Genomic DNA, 9,454 nt, shown 5'->3' with positions numbered 1-9,454 from the left:
CCATATGCCTGTCCAATAACGACTTAAATGTACTTAAAGTTGGCAAATCTACTACCGTTGCAGGCAAAGCATTCCATACCCTTACTACTCTGAGTAAAGAAACTACCTCTGACATCTGTTCTATATCTATCACTCCTCCATTTAAAGCTATGTCCCCTCATGCTCTCCGTCACCATACTTGGAAAAAGGCTCTCCCTGTCCACCCCATCTAACCCTCTGATTATCTTATGTCTTTATTAAGTCACCTCTCCACATTCTCTCTAATGAAAATAGCCTCCAGTCCCTCAGCCTTTCCTCGTAAGACCTTTCCTCTATACCAGGCAACATCCTAGTAAATCACCTCTGCACCCTTTCCAAAGCTTCCACATCGTCCTCTTAATGCGGTGACCAGAACTGTACACAACAACTCTACACAAGTGCAGCTGCAGCATAACCTCATGGTTCTGGAACTTGATCCCTCCATTGATAAAAGCTAAAACACTGTCGCCTTAACAATCCTGTCAACCTGGGTGGTAACTTTCAAGGATCTGTGTACCTGGACACCCAGATCTCTCTGCTCATCTACACTACCAAGAATCTTACCATTAGCCCAGTATTTTGCATTCCAGTTACCCTGACCAAAGTGAATCACCTCTCATTTGTCCGCATTAAACTCCATTTGCCACCTTTCAGCCCAGCTCTGCAGCTTATCTATGTCTCTCTGTAACCTACAACACCCTTCGTCACTATCCACATCTCCACCGACCTTAGTGTCGTCTGCAAATTTACTAACTCTCCCTCATCCAGGTCGTTTATAAAAATGACGAACAGCAGTGATCCTAACACCAACCCTTGTGGTACACCACTAGTAACTGGACTGCAGGATGAACACTTCCCATCAACCACCACCCTCTGTTGTCTTTCAGCAAGCCAATTACTGATCCAAACTGCTATATCTCCACAATCCCATTCCTCCACATTTTGTACAATAGCCTACTGTGGGAAACCTTATCGAACGCCTTGCTGAAATCCATATACACCAAAACCAGTTTACCCTCATCTACCTGCTTGGTCACCTTCTCAAAGAACTCAATAAGGTTTGTGAGGCACGACCAACCCTTTACAAAACCGTGCTGACTATCCCTAATCAAAGTATTCTTTTCTAGAAGATTATAAATCCTATCTCTTATAACCTTTTTCAAGACTTTACCAACAACTGAAGTTAGGCTCACTGGTCTATAATTATCAGGGTTACTTCTCTTCCCCTTCTTGAACAGGGGAACCACATTTACTATCCTCCAGTTTTCTGGCACTATTCCTGTAGACAATGATGTTTTAAAGATTTAAAGACTACTTCCTAGTCTAACACCTGGCTGGGCTCAACAATGCCACACTTCTCCTTCTTTTACCATCTTCTCTGTTCTTACTGAAACATCTAAAGCCTGGAACCTGCAACAACCATTCCTGTCCCTGCTCTATCCATGTTGCCAAAATGGCCACAACATCGAAGTCCCAGGTACCAACCCATGCTGCAAGTTCACCCACCTTATTCCGGATGCTCCTGGAATTGATTTGAAGGGTGTCTACTTCAACTTCTTGCTTGCCGGTGCCATCTTGTGTCCCTGAAACTTGATTTTGAACCTCCCTAGTCTCAACCTTTTCTATACTCTAAGTACAATTTTGGTTCCCATCCCCCTGTTGGATTAGTTTAAACCCACCCCAATAGCCTTAGTGAATTTCTTCTCTCCACCCCCGCCCCCCCACCCCCCCCCCCCCCCCCCCCCCCCCCGGCTATTGGTACCCCTCTGGTTCAGATGAAGACCATCCTGCTTGTAGAGGTCCCATCTACCCCAGAAAGAGCCTCAATTATCCAAGAATCTAAAACCCTCTCTCCTGCACCATCCCTGTAGCCATGTGTTCAACTCTTCTCTCCCTATTCCTCGCCTCACTAGCACGTGGCACAGCCAACAAACTAGAGACAACAACTGTTCGTCCTAGCTCCCTGAATTTCTGCCTTAAATCCCCATTTCACGTACCCTGGCACCTGGGAGGCAACACACTGTGAGTCTCTTATCCCCACAGAACCTCCTATCTGTCCCAACTATGGAGTCCCCAATGACTACTGCTTTCTCCTCTTCCCCCTTCCCTTCTGAGCAGCAGGGAGAGACTGTGCCAGAGCCCTGTGCCACATTGTTTTTCTCTGGTAAGTCGTATTTCTTCCCCTCCCCCCCCCCCCCCCCCCCTTTTTTTTTCTGTTTTAGTTTTAGTGTACTTTGCTTATACAGTGAAGTTTATAATATATAGAGGAAAATGAAAATTGGTAACCAAATTATTCTATATAGTTTATGGATAATCAACAACCTCCTTAAAATCAACTTGAAAATAATTTGGACATATCAGTTTGCTGTCATTATTGCCCAGTAGCTATCAATGCTTTTGAAGAGTGTTGACATTTTAGAATAGGTGATTAGCTGGTGTTCTCTGCATTTAAATGAATTCTTTGAAATCCTGTTAATATTTCTTAGGGACTTCCTGTAGATTTTAAAGAGACTTGTTATGGAGATGTGGGTGTACTGTACCTTTTTGAGAGTTAAAAGCTCGCAGAACTACCTGATACAGCACCAAGTGTTCTGAATAAGGTAATAACATAACACTTGGTTGAAGGCTGGATTAGCTGCTTGCCTGGAAATGACAAAACAGATTTGGATTAGGCCAATCAGTTTAAATTATACCCTGAAAAATACCAAACTCCAATCAAGTTTGCATTTTATATGTTTGCTTTTAAGTTTGTCAATGACACAATCCAATGCTTTGGGGGTGTAAGACTGGGGAAATTTGAACAGTTGGGAGGAGAACTGCCAAGCCAATGACATCTGCATACTGCACAGAGAATAGCTCTCTTAAAGGTGCCTTTATTGATCAGTAGCCTGCGAAGCAGAAATCCCTAAGAAGAAGAAAAAAGATGATTTGACATCTGCCTGGTTTTTGAAAAGCTGAATTTTGATAAATCTTAATCTGGGAGTTTTATTGGACTGGTATGGTAGAAGGGGAAGATAAAAGATAGGTTAGCAGAAGGAGTTGTAAATAGTAGTTAATTGTTCTGTTTATACTTTTCAGAAATAAACTTGTCATTTTTACTTTACCTAATTCTTGGCCTCGCATTTTCACAGATTACTGCATGGGATAAATCTTGTGTTGCTGGTTTAAATTAAGCAAGAGGGGTTCACCCTGTGTCGTAACAGTTTGGGGTCTCGTCATTGGGATTTGAACAGTTTGGGGCTAGGATTTGTGATTTGAACTGGTTTAGATAGATTTGGGAGTATGAAAAATCCCAGCAGATTTAAACACTTGCAGGCAAGTGTCCTAGATCTTTAAATAAAACATAGGTGAGACAATTCGTTTAATTTCGGTGACTTGTAGTTGGTTTAATTAAAAGTGAGAGATATGGCTCTTTTAAAATTGCTAAAGAGGTTCTGGGATTCGAAGATGATTCTCAAATTTGCCAAGAAAGCTTAGAAGGAAAGAAAAAAGGCCATACTTTTAGAATTAGCAAATAAGTTAGATTTGGGTTTAACCAAGGACAAAAGTAAAGCTGAAATTTTAAAGGAATTACTCAAACGCTTAAGTGTATCAGAAAAACAGTTTTTTTTTTCTACCTCTACTGCACTTCTAACTCCATTTTCTCAATTGTAGTTGAAGATAAACAGAGAGAGAGGAAAAAGAGAGAAGGTTTTTAGCTGACCAAAGAGAGATAGAAGAAAGGGAGAGACAGAGAGAATTTGAACTTGAAGTTGCGACTTAGTCAGCAAAGGCAAGTTAACAGGATGGAAATTGAGAAGGTAATGGTATATACAAATGTGAAACTCTGCCACATTTTGAGAAAGATATTGAAGCGTTCTTTATTTTATTTGAAAATTGGTTAGGCAGATGGAGTGGTCTGAGGATTTATGGGTAATGCTAATTCAGACTAACCTGGTAGGCAGAGCTAGTGAGGTATTTGTCGCACTGTCAGATGAGGGGTCAAGAGATTATGAAGAGGTTAATCAGGCCATTTTAAGTACTTATGAATTGGTACCAGAAACACGAAGGAACCAGGTAAGACTTATGTTGAATTTGAAAGAATTAGACAATCATTTTGATCGACGGGTGCGTGCTTTGAAAATAGATAGGCCCTTTGAGGCTCTAAGAGATTATTCTGCTGGAGGAGTTTAAAAACTCATTTCCAGAGATGGTAAGAATTCACATGGAGGAACAAAGTTCAGGAAGTGAGAAGGACAGCAGATGAGTACATCTTGGTGCAAAAGACAAGCTTCTGGCCAGAATTTCATCCGGTGAGGGATAGTAGCTGGGAGATCCTACATTATGAAACCGAGAGTAGAGAACACTGATAAGAATTTATGACAGGATAAAAAAGAAGCCCAAGAGGGTGGAAAGGAGGTGAAAGGCCTCCGGTGTTTCCACTGTGGTAAAGTGGGACACTTAAAAATACAGTGCTGGTCATTAGAGGCGCTTTGCGAAAAGATGTGGTAAAAGAAGCAAAGACAGTGGCATTAATAAATGTAGTAAAGGAGACCCCAAGAAGAACACAGGAGCTGCAGGAGAAGTTACAGTGGGAGTGATTGACAGAGTGTCAGTTCCAGGAATTCAGTTTATTCTTGGGAATGATTTAACAGGATCCAAGGTGGGAGTGACAACCTTTGTTGTAGAGAAGCCTGAGGAAGACCAAGAAACTGAAGAGTTTAAACAGAAATATTCTGGTATTTTCCCAGACTGTGTGGTAACCAAATCCCACTATTATAAGTCACAGCATTAAGCAAACAGTAAAGAGAAAGATGAAGGAGTTGAGGTTCAGTTAGCGGACACCCTGTTTGACATAGTGGTGCAGGAAAAACCTGAACAGAGGGCTAGACAGAAGTGTTTAGTTCTGAAAGGCTAAGAGACTTGCAACAACAAAACAAGACAATAAAAGACATATATATGTGGATGTCTACTCTGAAAAGGAGACAGAATATTCTACAGGGTTATTATCTGGAAGATAGAATCCTCAGATGGAAATGGAGTCCCCGACAGGTTAGTGCAGAGGAGAAATGGACTGAAGTGCACCAGATTGTGTTACCAGTAGCATACAGACAGGTGGTAGGGGTAGCACATGTACTACCTGTAGGAGGTCACCTAGGGGTACGAAAGACTCAGGCTAAGGTACAAAAACATGTTTTTTTTTAATAGATATTTTTATTAGAAATTTAACATTTTTACAAGTTTACAAAAATAAACAAAACTCTCAGATATAAACATTGATATACAATTAGCTCAAATATACAATAACCAAAATTTGACAAAAAAAAACAATACAACAAAAAAAAAAGAAAAAAAAACAAAAACCGAAAAAAAAACACAAACAAACAAAACTCAACTATCTACTAATCTAACCTACAACTAACCAGGGTGTATATTTAAGTCTCTTACATGCTCGGGATGTGTTAACATCAGATATGATAAAACCCGTATTCGTGCGGGATTCCTCCCCCGAGGGGCCGCGGACCAGCCAGGTTTGTAGTCTCAATTAAATAAAAGCCCTTGTTAGGATAGCCGAAATATCTGTATTTATGTAATTCAAAAAGGGCTGCCATATTTTATAAAATAATTCTGTCTTTCGGTGCACCATATTTGTAAGGAAGTCAAGGGGAATGCATTCCATAATTAGTCTGTGCCAATTTGAAAGTCCAGGGGGGCCCTCCGCCACCCAGTTCATCAAAATATTTTTCCTTGCACAGAAAGAAAGAATAGAAAATAGTCTCTTCCCGTACGTGTCCAGGGAGGGAAAGTTCGAAAAGCCTAAGAGGAGAGATACGGGGTACACTTTTATTTCCATTCCTAAAATTTCTGTCAGGGTACTTGCTACTTTAGTCCAATATCTACGGATCTTATGACAGGTCCATAAGCAATGTACAAGAGTGCCCACCTCTATTTTGCATTTAGGACACATTGGAGATGCTCCTGCCTTGAATTTTGCCAATCGAACCGGTGCTATATGGGCCCTATGAAGTATCTTCAGCTGGATAGCCTGGGTTCTGTTACAAATAGTAATTCTTCTAGCATTTTCCCAGATATCATTCCACGTTTCTGTGGAGATTTCTAGTCCCAGATCCTGATCCCATGTTTTAAGCAGATTATCCATATCTCCCGATACTTCATCATGTAGCAAATGATAAATATTACTGACGGAAGATACCCCCACTGGTCGTAGGACACTACATTCTCTATCGGATTTATAAAGACTATCTAATAACGTAGTCTTCTTCTGTATAAAATCTCGAATTTGGAAGTAGCGAAAGAGGTCTCCATTGGGTAATCCGAATTTCTGACGCAGCTGTCCGAAAGACATCAGGACCCCATCTTTAAATAAATCCCCGAGACATGAGATACCCCTAGATCTCCAGAGTTTAAAAGTGGCATCTGTTAACCCCGGTTGGAATCCCCATGCTCCCACTATCGGTGCATAGGGGATGTTTTGTGTGAATTACCCTCATTTTGCCGCATTATATTCCAAGCCTTGATTGTATTCAGTATTATAGGGTTTTTACAGTGATCTGTAATGATTTTCCTCTTGTCTGAGAATAAAAGGTTAATAAGTGGGTATTTTACTTGAGAAGCCTCGATGTCCAACCAGATTGATTGTGGATCAGACAAGACCCAATCAGCTATATAACTTAATAGGGAACTTAATTGATATTTCCTAAAATCTGGGAAGTCCAATCCACCCCTTGCCTGTGGAAGCTGTAGCTTCTTCAGCTTAATGAGGGGCCGCCTATGGTTCCAGATAAAGGAACTCAGCCAGCCGTATAATTTACGTAAAGCTGTCCTCGGCAGCATCACCGGAAGCATTCTCATAGGGTATAGGAGACGGGGCAGGATATTCATTTTGATTAATGCTATTCTACCCAACCAGGAAATTGGCAGGTCTCCCCATCGCTGGAGGTCCTGCCTTATCCTTTCCAATAAATACACAAAATTAGCCTTATACAACTGACCAAATACTGGGGTAATAAAAATGCCTAAATATAAGAAACCCTCCAGGGACCAGCGAAAGGGAAAAAGGGAACCGTCCGCTAAGCGGGGTATCACAGCAAGGCCACCCATTGGCATAGCCTCCGATTTTGAAAAGTTAATTTTATAGCCTGAGAATGCACTAAATGTATTAATAACTTGGATTAAGCAAGGTATGGACATCAAAGGGTTACTGAGGAATAGAAGAACATCATCTGCATAAAGGGTAATTTTATGTTTACCTGTACCAATCCTTGGGGCCACTATATTAGGATCAGCTCGTATAGCTTCTGCTAGTGGTTCAATTATTAGCGTGAATAACAATGGCGAGAGGGGACATCCCTGACGGCAGCCCCTACCCACACTGAAGCTATCCGAGCCTAATCCATTGGTAACCACAACTGCTTTGGGATCACTATACAATGTTGAGATCCATTTGGTAAACACCTGTCCAACACCAAACCTCTCCAATGTGTAAAACAAATATGACCATTCGACCCTATCAAATGCCTTTTCCGCGTCTAATGAAACCACTACTCCTGGTATCTTTCCCTGATGACAAGCTTGAATCATATTCAAAGCCCTTCTAACATTATTGGATGATCTACGGCCCTTAATAAACCCCGTCTGATCCTCCTTTATAATATGTGGCAGTATCCTTTCTAATCTCAGTGCTAACGTTTTAGAGAGGATTTTAAAATCTACATTTAGCAAGGATATTGGTCTGTATGATGTACAATCTTCTGGGTCCTTTCCTTTTTTAAGGATAAGGGAGATATTTGCCTCTTTCAGCGAAGGCGGGAGACAGCCCTGACTATATGCATAGTTATATATATCCATAAGTGGACCAACCAGTATTTCTGTAAATTCTTTATAGAATTCAGCTTGAAAGCCATCTGGGCCCGGCGTCTTACCATTTTGAAGGTGCCTAATTGCATCAACTATTTCTTGGGGTGTAAGAGGAGCATTTAGGACCGATACTTGTTCCGGAGTTAGGTCTGGAAAAGTCAAATTTTTTAAAAATGACTGCATCCTCTTCGCCCTATCTTCACAATCCTGTGATTTATATAACTCAGAATAGAATTTTCTAAAGGTCGCATTAATCTTTTTATGATCATGAGTCAAAATACCCGTACTTTCCTTGATAGACATAATAGTCTGAGGGGCCTTTTTTTTCTTTGCAAGAAATGCTAAGTATCTACCCGGTTTGTCGCCATATTCATATAACCTTTGCTTTGCAAATAATATTTCCCTCTTAGCCGTTTGAGTAAGTGTAGTATTTAGAGCTGTCCTAAGAGCTGTAATCCTTTGCAATTTAATAATAGAGGGTCTATCAGTGTATGCTGTTTCAGCCGCTTTTAAGCGGGCTTCAAGCAGACGCTGTTGTTCTCCTTTTAATTTCTTCTGGGTCGCTGAGTAGGAGATGATCAAGCCTCGCGTGTAAGCTTTGATGGTCTCCCACATCATTGACGGGTTGCTAGCTGTACCTGAATTAATTTCTAAAAAAGTTTTAAATTCTTGAGAGAAGTACTTTACAAATTTACTATCTTTCATTAAGAAGGGGTCCATACGCCAATGCCGAGGGGATGTCCCACTGTTCCTCGCCTTAGTTTCCATATATACAGCAGCGTGGTCAGAAATTGCTATATTACCTATTTTACAGGATGATATGGAATTTAAAAAAATTGAGGGGGCAAAAAACATATCAATTCTGGTGTGACATTTATGTGGATTAGAGTAGAAAGAAAAATCTCTACCCTGTGGATGAAGACATCTCCATACATCTACTAATCCTAATTCTTTGTTCAGATCCATCAATTGTCTAGATCTGGGAGATACTCCTGCAGTACTCTTGGGAATCCTGTCTATTTCCGGATCCATAATACAATTAAAGTCTCCCCCTATAATTATATGACGGGCATCAAAAGCCATCAATTTTGAAAAGGCTTCCGTTATAAATTTAAAGGGGTGTGCCGGGGGGCAGTACAAATTTAAAATCCCATATTCCTCTCCATTTATGAGAGCTTTAATCAAGATATATCGTCCAGATTCGTCTTTTATCTGCTTTAGGATTTTGAAAGGGAAATTCTTCCGAACAAGAATAACAACTCCCCTGCTTTTTGAGCTAAAAGAAGAAAAAAAGGCCTGATCAAATCCGCCCTGTCGTAATTTCAAGTGTTCTTTGTCTGACAGGTGTGTCTCCTGTAGGAGAGCTATATCAACTCTTTCCTTCTTAAGATTTGATAATATTTTCTTCCTTTTAAGTGGCGAATTACTCCCCTTGACATTCCAGGTGCACCACTTAACCGATTGATCAACCATAATCCTCTGGGCCAATCCGAGACCCCTCGGGAGGGGGAACCCTATCCAGAACATCCCGAGCATGGAACATGTAAAATTTACAAAAATAAACCCTCTTTAATACACC

This window comes from Chiloscyllium plagiosum, unplaced genomic scaffold (assembly GCF_037043375.1).
Source record: "Chiloscyllium plagiosum isolate Xiang-an unplaced genomic scaffold, Cpla_swu_hap1 HiC_scaffold_26, whole genome shotgun sequence".
Taxonomy (NCBI): Eukaryota; Metazoa; Chordata; class Chondrichthyes; order Orectolobiformes; family Hemiscylliidae; genus Chiloscyllium; species Chiloscyllium plagiosum.
Note: the sequence above shows the minus strand (reverse complement) of the source record.